The 14,840-nt window shown below is 42.1% G+C and overlaps 1 pseudogene; it reads right to left on the reverse strand.

The window, feature by feature from the left end:
* The window catches only part of LOC107595106 (probable methyltransferase-like protein 15), a 79,963-nt pseudogene that overhangs the window by 8,859 nt on the left and 56,264 nt on the right, over nt 1-14,840 (reverse strand).

Consider the following 14,840-nt stretch of genomic DNA (forward strand, 5'->3'; position numbering starts at 1 on the left):
TAAATATTTTTTAACAGGCTATGAAACCATATATTGCAGTATTTCATTAAAAACATAGAGTGAGGTCAAAAAGTCAAGTGGATTTATCATGAATTGTACTTGAATGGAATAACAATGTTTTGTACCAAAGATTTCACATGGTCATTGTCACAAATTAGATTTGATTAGATTTTGAATCCCAGATTTTCGATGTGTTCTCAGACTTTTGAACCCCACTGTATTTATTCCTATATGACAGAAATAAGTTATTTTCCATTACCTATTTGTAGTAAACAGTGCAGCCAATGGTATTACTTGTTTACAGCTCTGTGTACTTGCTAGTCTCTCGCAATGCATAGTGATTTTGTGCCTTGTATTTTCATCTCACTGTCTCAATGCCAGAAATAGGTTGTTGCATGGAGCTCTGGAGTTGAATGAGACACTAAATCCCAAGTTACTCAAAGACAACAATTGACTGCTTTGAATAAAAAGATTCCGCTAAATACGAATTGAATAGCTAGATGCTAGCTACACAAGGAAGCATTATCCCCATTCTGAATGCAAAGGAGGTAGCAGGTAGGTCAATAGATATTACAGGGATCATTCAGCCAAAATTATTTTGTGTTCCACAGAAAATAGAATTCCCTACAGCAGGGGTCAGCAAGTAAGTTTGGCATCGGTCCAAAAAAAATGTAGCCACTAGATGGTGGGCCAGAACATAGTCAAAGGATCATTTAAGAAATTATTTGATGAAAAATGCAATTAAAATTACAAAAAAAAGACTGTTTCGCCTTCGCTGCGCGTCTAAAGTATTTCAGTTTGTTTGAAATATCACAGTTCTGTTCATAAGGTAGGCCTATATTAAAAAATAAAAGAAATAAAATAACAGCAGAGTTTCAAAGTGGTTTATTAGAACATACCCAGCAAACACAGAACATTCCCCTAACGTTAGTTTTTGGTTCCCGTTTGGTTATTTTTTTGGGAACCAAATACTAACGTTAGGGGAACGTTCTTTTTAGGTTATATTTTTTGTAACCATAAAATAACGTTCCCAGAACGTTGCATGGTGGTTATTTTTAAATAACCTAAAAATATCTTATAGAGAACGTTCCGTAATGGTTATTTTTAGGTAATTTTTTTGCAACCATAAAATAACATTCCCAGAACGTTGCAGGGTGGTTATTTTTTAAATAACCTAAAAATAACTTATAGAGAACATTCCCTAATGGTTATTTTTTTGCAACCATAAAATAACATTCCCAGAACGTTGCAGGGTGGTTATTTTTTTAAATAACCTAAAAACAACTTATAGAGTACGTTCCCTAATGGTTATTTTTAGGTAATTTTTTTGCAACCATAAAATAACGTTCCCAGAACGTTGCAGGGTGGTTATTTTTGAATAACATAAAAATAACTTTTACAGAACGTTCCCTTATGGTTATTCTCAGGTTATTTTTATAACCCTGTAAAACTATCTTTACTGAAACTGTAAGATAGTGAAAACGTCGCAGATGTTAATGTTTGACCTATACAGAGCCCTGAAATTCGTTTAATGCAGCATTTATTAAAATACAGAAATTAGATCAATCAAAACGCGATTTAAATTATAATATTAAGCCAGGGTTAAAGGGTTAGTTCACCCAAAAATGAAACCTAGGCTGCGTTTTACTCACCCCCGAGGCATCCTAGGTGTATATGTCTTTCTTCTTTCAGACGAATCCAGTCGGAGTTATATAAAAAATTGTCTTTGATCTTTCAAGCTGTTTAATGCCACTCAGCGGGTATTGCATTGCTTTAGTCCAAAAGAACTTAAATAAAAAGCGCCCATCCATAAAAAAAGTGTCTCACACGGCTCCGGTGGGTGAACAAAGGCCGTTTTTGATTTTTTTATGCATTTAATAATCACTTTAATGTAGCTTGCGTCAACAGTTGTACACAGAAGCAGTTCCGGGAACATGACGTATGAGGTCTGCGTTGCGCATGCGCCAGTCTCATGAAAGGCAACGTTAGTTTACATGATCAAAGGAAGCAAAGTTTCCTTACTTTAGCAAAGAAAAAACAGTCTCCTCTTGGCTTATATCGAAATCCTCTGACATTCATCTTTACAAATTCTTGTTTTGTACTTCTAATTCTTGACCGTTGTTTTGTTTTGATCTCTCCGCTGCATTTCCGCGTGCGTCACTTCTGAGCGGCGCATGCACAAAGCTGACCTCATACATCATTCTCCCGGAACTGCTTCTGTTTACAATAGTGAATGCAAGCTAGATTCAAGTGATCATTACATTTTGAATATGGATATTTTTCTTACAAAAACGCATCGATTCGCTACAGAAGGCCTTTGTTCACCCCCCAGAGCCGTGTGAGACACTTTTTTTATGGATGGGCGATTTTTATTTAAGTTATTTTGGACTGAAGCAATGCAACACCCGCTGAGTGGCGTTAAACAGCTTGAAAGATCAAAGACAATTTTTAATATAACTCCGACTGGATTCGTCTGAAAGAAGAAAGTCATATACACCTAGGATGCCTCGGGGGTGAGTAAAACGCAGCCTAATTTTAATTTTTGGGTGAACTAACCCTTTAAGCTATAAGAAATCATAAATTCGTGGGTTTGTTTTATCTTCATTTACTGCGCGCCTCTGATCTCTGATCTTTCGCCTGTCTTTCACAGAGAGCTGCGTGCTCACAGAATTTTAAAATTAACGGTCATTTTTTGTTTTACTGGCTGATTGACTCTTTATCGATTTTATCAATCTCTTTATTGAATGATTACTTAAAATTAATGTATTTATGAGAGTAAATATGATTTAAAATGCCTAACTGAAGAGAACATGATGTTAAGCGAGAGGTTTATGTTTACGGATCAAAAGAAGGTCCCGCTACACAAACTGTACGCTTCAGTGGTAAGAAATTAATGTACTGACTTCCTACTTTAAGTCAAGTAATTTTTTATTCTTTTATTGTATTGTATTGTATTGTATTGTATTGTATGTCAGACTGGCAGAACAAAGCGGCGAAGGCGAGGGATGGGGGGGTCGGGGGGGTGAATGCATATCTTTATATATGTATGTGGGTGAGTATGTATGAATGTAAGTATGTAAAAGTTCTTGTATGTGTAGGCCTGGAGAGTCGCTACTCCTGGCATCAATCTAGGTGCCTCAGTCCGCAGGATTGTCATAGCGATACACAGCAAGTTGCCATGGAGGCAGCCTTGATCAGATGCCAGACAGGTCAGGGCAGTCAGGTTCCCCCGAACCCAAGCTTCTTGTCGAGAAGATGGTGTCAATTGCGTTGAGAGACCAGTTGATCAAATCCATGATTTTTTAGATTTTTTAGTCTGGAGAGCACTGCGGAGAGAGTCTCTCAAAATCAAGACAGTACACAAGACGAGAGGAGCAAAAGCAGGGAAGGTAACGGGGAGGAGAGGGGGAGAAAATGCGACCGCCTTCGCTGAGAGCCAAACGAGAATCCATAAATTATATATATATCTGTGAATAAATGTCATATTTTATGAACCATACATTGTGTTGAAGTAATTTTTATGTGGTGCTGAAGAAATGGAGGTTGAAAGAGGTTAGGGGACTGTTATAATAACATTCTGGGAACCAAAAACGAATGCTAGGGGAACATTATAATAACGTTATGGGAATATTAGATTAACGTTAGAATAATGTTCTTGGAACCAGAAACTAACGTTCTGGCTGGGAAGCAACGAGCTCTTGGCAAAATTGACCCTGAGTCCCAGGCACTCCAGGTGGCTGAGGAGGAGGGTTCTGTGAGATATTAATTCTGCCTCCGACTGGGCCAGAATGAGCCAGTCGTCGAGGTAATTGATAATACGGATTCCCAGCTGTCTTAGAGGGGAGAGAGACGCATCCATACACTTCGTAAAAGTGCAGGGGGCCAGGGACAGCCCGAAGGGAAGGACCGTATATTGATAAGCCACTCCCTCAAAGGCGAATCTCAAGAATGGCCTGTGACGAGGGGCTATCTGGATGTGAAAGTATGCATCCTTCAGGTCCAGAGAAAAGAACCAGTCTCCCGAGCGAATTTGTGCGAGGATCTGTTTCAGTGAAATCATCCTGAACGACCTCTTCATGAGGGCGCGATTCAGGTGTCTGAGATCGAGGATGGGTAGGAGGCCACCATCTCTTTTGGGGACGAGGAAGTAATGGCTGTAAAAGCCTGACTCACTCTGGGCTGGAGGAACCTTTTCCACGGCTCCTTTTGCCAGCAAATTCATCACCTCTGAGCGCAGGACGTGAGCGTTCTTCCTCTGCACTGAGGTGGGGACCACGCCGCAGAAGCGCGGGGGTCTTCGAGCGAATTTGAGTGAATATCCTCGCTTTATTATCCCCATAACCCATCTCGACACTCCGGGGATGGCCTGCCAGGCCTTGGCCCGTGTGACGAGGGGTTGAATTAACTCAGGTGACTGGCCGCACGGGGGCCGAACACTTACGAGTAATGGAAGTGGAAGTTTGCCCTGTCAAAGAGCTGCGTGGAGAGTGATGCAAGCGGGGGCCTTGCCGGCTTTAATCACTCAAGCCTGATCGATCGTACCCGCGAGTTTGCCATTTCTGCCTCCGAGTAACTGGGAGGAGAGAAACACCAGAGGCGGGGTTTAGCGACACACACACAAATGCGAAGCTGCCCTGGGAGGATTAAGCTGCTCATATAACGAGGTGCACCGATCCTCATGTGTAACACACACTGGCAGATTAAGCACGCATGATGTGTGTAGAGGATTGCTCAAGTCTGTTCGTTCAACCCGCGAGCTCGTCTTTGCTTCCTCCGAGGTAGCTGGGAGAAGAGAAACATGAGTGCGGGGAGGCGGGGTCACCTTCCACGAACGAACGGGGGCAGACTGCTTTTGTGGTAAAAGCGGCCCATGTCGGTGAGCGCAGCCATAGTGACACACACACAAATTTGAAGCTGTCAGCGGCAGCATCTGCTCCGATCTACTTTGAAGGATAGAGCCGCTCGATGTAAAGAGGGGCACTGATCCTTTTGTGTGAGACACGGATTGAAGTGCAGCGGGGAGAGCGAGTACGCAGGCTCTGTGTCGGCATGAGATCGCCCAGACCCGGTTGCTTAGTTCCCAGGCTTCTTCGTTCCTCTCTCCGAGGCTTGCTGAGAGAGGAGAAATGTGAGAGCGGGGTTGTTCAGTGAAAGGCAGTCCACAAGTGGAGAAAAGTGAGACTCATGCTCGAGTGAGCATTCTGTCTCAGTAAGCGCGTAGCTCACTACCCTTCTGTGGTCGGATCCGAGTGCAATGGAGAGAGAGCACGCAGGCACAGTGCCGGCATGAGATCAGTCAGACCGATTGCTTATTCCCTGACTCTGCTGTTTCCCTCTCCGAGGCTCGCTGAGAGAAGGGAAACGGGAGAGCTGGGCTGCTTTCCATGAAGGTGGTCCACGAGGGGAAAAGAGGAGACTCATGCTCGAGTGAACATGCCCTTCTGCGGCGGATCCGAGTGCAACGGGGAGAGCGAGCACGCGGGTACAGTGCCGGCATGCGATCGCTCAGACCTGGTTGCTGAGCTCCCTGACTCAGCTGTTTCTCTCTTTCGAGGCTCGCTGAGAGAGGAGAAACGGGAGAGCGGGGCTGTCTCCAGTGGAGGCAGACCGCGAGTGGAGAAGAGCGAGACTCATGCTCAAGTGAGCATTTTGTCTCAGTAAGCATGTAGCTTACTGCCCTTCTGCGGCGGATCCGAGTGCAACGGGGAGAGCTAGCACGCGGGTACAGTGCCAGCATGCGATTGCTCAGACCCGGTTGCTTAGCTCCCTGACTCCGCTGTTTCTCTCTCCGAGGCTCACTGAGAGAGGAGAAACGGGAGAGTGGGGCTGCCTCCAGTGAAGGCAGTCCATGAGTGGAGAAGAGCGAGACTCATGCTCGAGTGAGCATTCCGTCTCAATGAGAGAGCAGTCTCTGCATGGGGTCTTCCCAGACAGATGACATACTCATTGCACTTCTGCATCGTGCAAGTTTCCCTGCACGAGCCACACTCGCAGAGCGACATTTGCAACAACGTTGCTAGAATTTGCTCTTTTAGGGCTTACCTGCTAGAAACAAGCTCTTTTAGAATCGTCGGATGGCGGCAGGGGAAACGAACCGGAACTGCTGCATCACTGTAGCAGCAGAGAAGCAGGTCAGCTGTGCTGAGAGGTCCCGATTTCAGCTGCGAAGGCGTGTCAACGGCATGCAGGATTTCAGGATCAGCGATGAGCATGGAGTTGTCGCTGAAGGAGAAGAAATATGAGAATCCTGTGGCGAGCGCCCGCTTATATAGCCAGATGCCCCGCCCATTCTGGCGGGCTTTGGCGGGCCATTGGTTTGTTTTTTAAGCACTGCACAAACCAATGGCCGTGCAGTTTCACTGCGTGAATGAAAAGGCTTCATTTCAGGAGAAAAAATGCTTTTTCCCATATGCGTCTTAAGCAAGACGCAGTACGAGTGAAGTATCGAAAGGGAACTAACGTTCTGGAAATTTTAAGAAAACTTTCCTGGCTAACCAAAAACAAATTATAAAAAATAACGTTCTGGGAACCAAAAATTGTTAGCTGGGTAGTGTTCAAACATTTTTGCTACCACATGACAAGCTAATAACATAGTTGTCAGCATTAAAATTTATAATTGCTGCTTTTTGCAGTGCAAATTTTGTTTGTGATGAAAATAACAGTACGTTTTCGTCAGTTATTTACCTACTGATCAATGCATTTCTTACAGATTTCTGCTCATTCGAAATCGGATACGGATGAAGTAGCACTGTAAGATCACATTTTCTTGAATGCATTATTGAGAGAGCGATTGCGTGTGAATAAGTGTTGTTTAAATCATGCTTTCAGCTGAAAATATTCAGTATCTAGAAGGAACAAACAAATTCCTTGAGAACTATAACTTCCCGCTTATTGCCATCAACATAGCCTTCACATTCTTTCTGATTTGAGTGATTATTCTCTATCAAGCTAGCTAAATGTTTAACATGTGAATTCTTGCTAAATATGCAGTTATATTACGGGCCGTTGGCATGAATTGTACACGTGATGGAGCGGTGGTGGAGCACTCTTGGAGCGAGTGAAAACCACAACGCTCTGACTTTTAAAAAATCCGCTCCTCACTCCATTCAAAATCACACCGCTCCACTCCGCGCTCCGCTCACATACTCTGATTGTGAGTAACTGTTGCTGTCATGACAGATCTATTTCAGAACCAGCCGCTATCAAAATAATCTGGCTGCAGGCGCGGGCCAGATATTATTGCTGGCGGGCCAGTTTTGGCCCACGGGCCGCCTGTTGTGACCACTGCCCTACAGGTTTGCAACTTGAGTGTGATTAAATTACCTTTTTTATTTTCAGTTGAACTATCCCTTTAAGTGGAAATAAAACTAGATCTGGTGTAAAATATCCAGTAAAAAAAACAAATTAATCAACAAAGTCACTCGCTGTTTTGCCAATGAAACTGCCTAAAAAAAGTCTGAGTAGCAGAGTGGAGAGTGAACTCCAGCTAACAGAAGTATAGACTTTAAGGACTGCCTTAATTCCAAAACTGTGATGTGGGCCTCAAGAAGCTCGGAAGGAGAAAGCGAAAGATCAATTTTCATCAGCGCTTCAACAAGTCTGCTCTTCAACCAGTAATCAATAGTGAGCTGATTAGTGTCTCTTACAGTGATATTAAAACATGACCAGCAGCTTAAACAACTGTTTAACAGTGCTGTCAAAACCTATGAGCTGCTCCAAATGAATCTGAATGTTTTATGGCAAAGCTGGATTGATGGCTTCAAGGTGTACGAGAGGGGCCAGTGTGGCTGTCTGGTGTCAGTGAGGGTGGGAGTTACTGGCTCTAAGCCACTTTTATGCTAACGCTTATTATGATTCAGAGTGGTCTGATATGTAGAAAGCTGATCTGTGCATTGGGATCGGGGGACACTTTCCTTAGGGAACGTGGATAATCTTCTGTCACACCAGCTGGGTTCATACTGATGAAAATATTAGACTGCCATGACCTCGTCTCTTCTCTATTGTGTTTCTCTAAATAGTGCAGATTCCCCACTTTAAATTGGTATAAAATCCCCAATCAGCAGCTACAAAACTGGTGTAGGATTTACTTTTTAACAATTTATGCTCTAGAATTGCTGATAATTTCAAAAATAATTACAAAGAAACGGCAAGAAACACATTGAATTAAACAAAATTTAGAAGTAGAAAGACTGAAATTGTATTTTCTTGATTTTTTTTCTTTTTTTTTGGCAGTGTAATAAGCAAAAGAAATAAATTATGCTAGACAAAGCAAACATGTTTATTGAAAGGACTATGACTGGTGACTATTACGATACACCGCATCCAAGGTGGAGACAGGTTCGGAGACTCGTTCGCCTCCAAAAGCAAGGGCAGTGAGGCATTGTGGGGCTTTATTTGCTCACGTAAGGAAACAAAGAGCTCATAAGAGGGAGAACTCCCATGATGCCCATTGTTATGGTATCTAAACCCCTCCCATTCCCCCATCATCAGCACTGATAAATACACACATATACAAATACACACATATCATCCCTCCTCCTGCTCCATCAATCACTTCCCTTGGCAACGGTAATGCCGGCAGCCCACCGCCGACCCCCAGGGACCCTCTGGAGTCAGAATCTTCCAGATTGATTGGAATAAACATTGTTGTTGACTTGCTCTACTCTTCAAAGAAGATCAAACAACTGCCCTTAGTCACACCTGTTCTCCCGGTGTGACGAACGTGCTTGCCTCCTGCTACCGTCATCTTCTGAAGAGACTATCTATCTCGTCGCCAGCGTTGGGCTATGGAAACAGAGCCGGCAAAAATAAAGCAGCCGATAAATATAATATCAAAAAGCATCGAGCTGCCGCAATGTGGTGTGTGTGACACGTACGTTTGGAGAAGTGTGTTGGTGGGGGTGCAGTGAAGGGCACGAAAAGGGAGGGAGCGAGTGTGAGAAACAAATCAAAGGATACAAGGAGGGGGGAGTCTGGGGAAGGAGAGGATGGGACTGTGAGTCTAAATACAAATTAAAGAAAGGGGCTAAAAAAAACGCACGGAACCCCACCTGCAGCTTCCTCTCTCGCTTGTTTTTTTATTAATAAGAGTCTTGTCAATCGCAAGGGATGTGTTGCTGATGGACACTCAGACAGTAAGAAATGGGCAGCTGAGTGGGGGGAAGGAGGACGGCAGAGATTTCGGATTAGAAAACGCCATCTTTTCTCCCCTTCCCTTTTTCCAGGACAAATATGTCCCATAGGGAGAGTTTGCATTAATATCGCTTTCTCTCTCTCCTCGCCTCCTTCTAGTGCAGGGAATTATTGAGGGGGGTACCTGCTACGATGCTGGCCAGTTGCAGGGTCCGACCGATGGGGTAGATGCTGTGTGCCTGTGCGATGGCCGCTGCAATTTTCCTGGTGTGCCACTCCTCCCCGTACTCGGCCAGCACGGATGCAAGCGCCTGTTGATCCAAGGCATTGACCACGTCAGCCGTGCAGGGCATGTCGGGGTACCTACGCACAAAGAGGAGCCCAATTAAGCAGCTTGACGTCACAAGTTCCTGGCTGACAGAAGCCAAGCCTGACAGTTCTAAGACACCAGTGAAAACCCCTCCCACCCTTCCCACTCTGGGAGATGTGGGCTCGAGATCTATAAAAAGAGAGCGAGCGTGTGTACATGAGAGACAACAGGAGGGAGAAACGGTTAGCGACAAATATAAAAATATCAAATCATGAACTGAATTATGCATTTGCTTTTTCTTTCTTTAGGAAAATATGTGCGCACACTCCAGGAAGAACAAAGATACCAGGATAAATCAGACCAAGTTACACGCCTACATAAAGAGGAAATATGTTCGCTTACTAATACGAATAAAACTTAATATTTCATGTAGTGAGTTTCAGTTGGCAGCTGTTCAGTACACTTGCACATACGTACTGTGATTCATATACTCCCAGTGGTTCATATATTCCCTAAACATATTGACTCACATGTTCGAGTCTCTATATTTGTACTTATGTGATTATTTTCTGAGATTTAGGGTTGATACCTTGGATTCTGACTGGCACATTCCTTTGCCTCTGTACTTATGGAAAGTGAGGGAATAATTGAGCGCTCAGGTACTCACTGGTACCGGAATATGTGAGAAGTGAGCATGTGCAGAAGCAGTTTCAGTCATTCGTCACCTGGAGTCAACTTTATTCATGAAAGGTATGCAACACTGACAAACCTTTCATCATAACCTTTCTTTTGGAATCAACGTCATTCTGGATCTCACATTATCCTTGAACAAGTCTTCTCCTATTTAGAACGTCATTTACAGAATGTGGGCACAACTAAGAGCACAGAATGAGTAACTCAAACCGATAGACATGCTGATTAATGCAAAGTATGCTCTGTTCTTCTTGAAGGCCAGCTAGAGTCGGCTGACTGCATCATGTCATCGTAAAGTTGGTTTTTGTGATGGAACAAAGATAAAGCGTATTCAGATACCGTGGGCAGGACCTAGATCAACCTGCACTATATCTCGCCCTTTCTCTTTTTCCTTTGGGTCTCTCTCTCCCTCCTTCTCTTTTTTCAACCATTTCATCTCGCCCCCAGAAAAAAAGTTCAGAGTCAGTCACGGTAGGTGGGATTTCCACCTCATTATCACAGTGAAAACTTTGACAAAACTTCCTAATAAGAGAGGCCTCTCACTCTTCTTCAAATCAGAGGGAAGCAGTGGTTTGCATGAGAGTCATACGAGATTTAGAGATGATGGCGATGATAAAACACCACTCTAGGTGTTTCCCAAACGTGGCCTGGGAATACCCAGTACTGCATAGCCTGTGTGTCTTCCTAAACACACTTGAGTCAACTCCTCTGCTCATTAGTAGAGACTCCATGACCTGAAATGCATGTGTCAGAAAAAAACATTCAAGAAGACGTGCATTGTTGGGGGTACTCCAGACCCAGGGTTAGGAAACACGGCTCTAGTTTTTTTAAAGGGAAAGGGGCTTGTGGCTAGAAGGGATACAGCTATGGCCAGGAAGTGACTCAAAATCTCACCAGATGGACAGGATGAAAGTGAAAGAAAACATAAAATAAAAATAAATTAAACGACGACTAGCGAACTAATCAGCTTACGTTGTGGCAAAGTCCTTTGAACCAAAATCTCTTAAAATCTCGCTGGACAGGAAAAAATTACGGGTAAATTACCGTTAAGAGATCATGTAACATTACCAGTAAATTGCCGGTGATGTGCTCTGTGTTAACGTAGAACGAGATAACCGGTATGAGCACGTACGAGTTCAGAACGCGCTGACATAAGACGTCTACTCTGGGCCAATCATAACATTCTGACACAGATGACACATTTACTTTGCACTGAGTAGTTCAGTTTGAAGTCGTCTAATACGATGTCTCTAGACCAAAAGCGGCTGCATGAATGTTAACGTTTCACACAAAAATGAAAACACCAACAAAAACATTGACTGCTTATACTCCTCCATGTTTACAAACATAACATAGGGAGGCGAAGCAATTTAGAGGTAATTTCCAGTTAATAATGATGAACAGAATTAACAGAAAATAAACAGAATTTACCGGTATTTTGAAACTGATGTGTGAATGGTGCTTTAGCGGTAAAAAGATGGAACGTCATTGCCTGTCTGAACAGCACAATTTTGTATTTACCGATAAAATGGTTCCGGTAATTTTACAGCAATTTGCTGGTATTACTGCGTGAAAGGAGCTCATGTCTCCCTTATCAGTCACACCCAGGTCAGAAAGCATTATATAAAATTATTACATAATTCTCAGAGCTAATGTCCATCTTCTATTATTATTTTTATTATTATATTTTCATATGGGTAAACTTCATGAATAAAATGTGACTGTTCATACTTTTCAATTTTGAGAATGGAAAAATAGTTAAACATCTGCTGCTTTAATAGAACTATCACTCTAACAATTATATAGAAAAATTTAACCAGAATATAACTGGTTTATAATATAATGATGTTTTAGGTGTTTTTTTCTCCTTTTTGGAACATAAAAAAAATATGCTGTACTTTTAGAAAAGAGATGCATAATGTTACTTTAAAAAATTGCTTTAAAGTTTTCCTTTTTCTGCAAACTATTTCTGTAAACATTAAGTACCATTTCACTGTTTTACTCCTGCTGCTTAATCAAATACTCTTGAAAGACAATTAAGACATTGGGAAATAATAATATTAATGTAGAAAACACATTGTGAAATGGGTCCTGGATTTTGTGACACCCTGCCAATGTCTAAACCTAAACTTTATTACTCTAAGGAATGCTGGGAATTACGGTGGCCGTGAGAGCTCAACGTGCTGCAAATGAAAAAACACATGCAAATAGAAAAAAACACCAACAAATTAAGAAAACATCTTCATCAGTTTGACAACACGTGCTGCAAATACTCACCACACAACCAAATACAGAAACGTGCTGCAAATACTCACAGACCACATAGGAAATGTGACGAACCTGGCTGAGACATGTTTATCAATGTTTGCTCTGAAAGGTGAGATTTTTGTTTATTAACATCCTGATCATATAATTTCTTAGCTTTTTGAATATCATTAGCCTAAAGCTGACGAAATACACAAGTACTATTATTAATTATTATTAAAGATGGGGTATGTATTTTTTCAAAAACGCTTTAGAAAACTGAGTCGGGCCGAGTACCAAAACAAACTTGTAGCCAATCAGCAGTAAGAGGCGTGTCTACTCATGATGAGGAGGAGAGAGCGCTCAGTGCACAGGACGGACATTTGCCGAGCCGAGTGACAACAGAAAGATAGAGATGGCGGATAAAAAAACAAAAGAGGAAAACGTCTGCGGAACAAAAGAAGGCTTACGATAAGGCAAGAAGTAGAACCCGTGTAAATTTTGGATCAGCTTTCCAGTGCTGGAGAGAACTCAAGGAGCGGGAAGGTCTGCGATCGGACACCGAGGTTGCTTTCATCTCGATTGGTGAGTAACATTGGTTTTGCTTTGTTTCACAGAACTAATATATGTTGGCATTTGCTTGAATATGCTCGTGTGTCATGTTCGCTTGTTTGTTCATCTGCAATCGTATTGTCGTTCCCTTCAGCTATGATAAAGACACATTCATTTCCACACCCTATAAGCCTGGAGCGTCTAAACCTCCTACACTGTCTATTTCAAGCGTCAGCTCCCAAAGTGTGTCCGAAAAGTAAGATAATATGTTTAATACAGCAGATAATAATACAGCAGATTCCGCCATAATCATTGCCTGGGTTGCGTATGTGTATGTATGTGTGGGGCGGAGCTATCAAAATAGGGGCGAGACCCTTTTGGGGTAGGGGCGTGTTTGTTTTGGTGATTTTAAATATCAAAATTGGCTACCAGAAATCACTTACCCCACCTTTAACTGTGAAACATTACGTAAGCTGGCTAGCTAATTTTCACAACTTCCCCTACGAAAATGAACCATGGTTTTACTATTTAAAAAAAAAAACATGGTTACTATTGTTAAACCATGGTAAATACAAATTAACCATGGTTTTGCTACACTAACCATAGTTTAAACCAGTTAAGCTATGCGGACCCGGATACGGGTCCAAAGTCACGTTAAAAATGTGTATGCTTCATTTGCATAGCCTTCCTTATATGGTATCAGCCCATATATGGGTTCATTTGAAAGCTAGGAGTGTCTTCTTTACAAAGAATACCATTTCTTTTGGTTTTTATATTCATAAAGCAGTAAAATTAAGCTTAGAAATGTATTCGTCCCACACACGATTTTCCGCCTAGCCATTGCAAACTTTTTTTACGAAGAATGTGTATTTGATATATTTTTTACAATAAAGTCAAGTCATATATCACAAGAAAGCTCTCATTCTCAGGAATTTCACGATGTAGATTATTTTATTGTGTGACAATCATAGATCGAATTATCTTCAATTGAATTGCGATGAAAAAAAACGAAAAAAACGGAACTTTTTATTGTGTAACATTTCTACTCGTAGCACTGCTTCAGTTAGCCGCAAACAGCCACAAATATCTATAAATATCTAGCCATTACAGACTCTGTGAACTCTGACACCGCCGCGTCAGCACAGTGGGGAGAGAAAGGAGGGTCGCCTTCCGCTCGGTCAGCCAGTGGTCCCTGGAGAGTGTAGTCCATGACGCGAGAATTGAAGGCTTTTGAGTTGTAGCGAATGCGTCTCGGATCCTTTCAGTCTATGATTATCATATTACAAGTTATATACGATGAAGAACGGTCAGCGCGCCGTGGAGAGCCTTGGAGAGCAGTGGACGCGCGTCTGGAGAGACTTTAGGAGAGATTCTCCGTGAGTTTGAGCGTGTTTTCCTTTGTTATGAAACGTGTTCGCTATACTAGCATGTGTTTAAAGTAATAGTTGAAAAGTATATAATGTTATTTATAAAGAATTCCACTCATATTTTGTAGTTCAAAGGGTTTTATTTACAATGCAACCATTTTTTAAAATGTCCTCCATTGTATGTGTGTAGGGCAAACATTTGAATTTGAGTATGAAAAATTTAGGCGAAAATTCCAAAAAAACGCCCAGAGTTTATTAACCATGGTATTTGTACAACCGTGGTTATACAAATGGTATTCGATATGCCAAAAAAAGAGGTTACTACACTTTTACTATAGTAAAACCATGGTTGATTTTCGTAAGGGTTGTTGGGGTCCCCTTGAAACATTTCCGTTGTGGTCTGTGCTACTTGCAACTTTTTTTGTATTTGGTCGTGTTGTGAGTATTTGCAGCGTGTTTCTCTATTGGGTTGTGTTGTGAGTATTTGCAGCACGTTTCTGTATTTGATCGTGTTGTGAGTATTTGCAGCGTGTTTCTCTATT

Source organism: Sinocyclocheilus grahami, unplaced genomic scaffold (genome assembly GCF_001515645.1).
Source record: "Sinocyclocheilus grahami isolate Dianchi unplaced genomic scaffold, SAMN03320097.WGS_v1.1 scaffold196.1, whole genome shotgun sequence".
In the NCBI taxonomy this organism is placed as follows: Eukaryota; Metazoa; Chordata; class Actinopteri; order Cypriniformes; family Cyprinidae; genus Sinocyclocheilus; species Sinocyclocheilus grahami.